Source organism: Hevea brasiliensis, chromosome 3, assembly GCF_030052815.1.
Source record: "Hevea brasiliensis isolate MT/VB/25A 57/8 chromosome 3, ASM3005281v1, whole genome shotgun sequence".
NCBI lineage: Eukaryota > Viridiplantae > Streptophyta > Magnoliopsida > Malpighiales > Euphorbiaceae > Hevea > Hevea brasiliensis.
In genome coordinates, this window is record NC_079495.1 from 42,865,654 (window position 1) to 42,867,578 (window position 1,925).

Below are 1,925 nucleotides of genomic sequence, written 5' to 3' on the forward strand. Positions count from 1 at the left end.
ATAAGTAGAGATGCCACATTTCTTGAACAACAGTTTGTTCAAGAAGGAGGCAAAGGGAGGCAAATAGAGTTAGAATTGGAGAATTCTGACCAATCAACAGATCAGATGGATATAGATCCATCTAGTCAACCAATACCCGTTGATGAAACATCTACAGCTGTTCCTCGTAGAACAACCAGGGTATCTCACCCACCAATGAGATATGGTTTTCTTCATGAAGAAGAACAAGAGTTGTCTACTCATGAAGAAGTAGATCATGGAGATGATCCACTTACCTATGAAGAAGCTATATCAGATATAGACTCTTCAAAATGGATTGAAGCTATGAAATCCGAGATTGATTCCATGTATAAGAATGAAGTTTGGGATCTTGTTGACCCACCTGAAGGTATTATACCTATAGGGAACAAATGGGTTTTCAAGAAGAAAATTGGTTCTGATGGAAAGGTAGAGACCTATAAGGTAAGGCTAGTAGCGAAAGGGTTTCGCCAAAGGCAAGGAATCGACTATGAGGAGACTTTCTCGCCTATTGCCATGCTTAAATCAATTAGGATTTTACTAGCAATAGCTACATACTATGATTATGAGAATTGGCAGATGGATGTCCAAACAGCTTTTCTTAATGGATACATTGAAGAAAACATTTTCATGGAACAACCTAAGGGATTTGAATCCCAAGATGGTTCCGAGGTATGCAAGCTAAAGCAATCCATTTATGTGTTGAAACAAGCTTCGAGGAGTTGGAACATCCGTTTTGATGAAGCCATTAAATCCTTTGGTTTTATCAAAAATGAGGATGAGCCATGTGTATATAAGAAGGTTAGTGACAGTGCCATCACTTTCCTTGTCTTATATGTGGATGACATACTATTGATGGGTAATGACACAGGTATGTTGACGACTATAAAGGTATGGTTGTCAAATACATTCTCCATGAAAGACTTAGGGGAGGCAACCTATATTCTTGGGATTCGCATCTATAGAGATAGAGCGAAAAGAATAATTGGTTTATCCCAAAGTCTATACTTGGAAAAGGTGTTAAAGAGGTTTAACATGCTTGATTCCAAGAGAGGATTGTTACCAGTGAGACATGGTATCCACCTTTCTAAAGAGATGTCTCCAAAGACACCTGAAGAAAGAGATAAAATGGCCAGATTCCATATGCTTTGGCTATTAGAAGTTTAATGTATGCAATGTTGTATACTAGGCCGGATATCGCATATGCTGTTAGTTTGACTAGCAGGTATCAATCCAATCCAGGTTTGGGACATTGGATAGCTGTTAAGAATATTCTTAAGTACTTGAGAGGAACTAAGGATTTATTCTTGATTTATGGAGGTGAAGACTTGTAATTGATGGTTATACTAATTCGATTTCCAATCGATATTGATGATAGAAAGTCTACCTCTAGATATGTGTTCATTTGTAATGTAGGTGAAGTCGGTTGGAAGAGTTCCAAACAGAGCACATTGCAGATTCCACTATAGAGGTCGAGTATATTCTTGCATCGATCTCGCAAAGGAAGTCGCTTGGATAAAGAAGTTCATGACAATTACTGAGTTCCTTCCATTGAGTCAATAGTTCCACTACACTGTGACAACCGTGGAGTAGTCATAGCGGCTAAGGAACTAAGGTCTCACCCAAAATCCAAACACATAGAAAGGCACTACCACATTATAAGATATATAGTTGGGCAAGGCAATATAACCATGCAGAAAAATAACATCAGCTAAAAAATCCAGCTGATCCATTCACTAAGCCTATGTCACAGACTCAGTTAGACCGACATCTTGAGAATATAGGTCTAAGATATTGTAATGAATGGCTCTAGTGCTAGTGGGAGATTGTTAGTAGTATGTCCTAGAGCATATCGTTTAGTATGTATCTTGTACATATTTTTATTAATAAAAGGCATTTCCACTTTT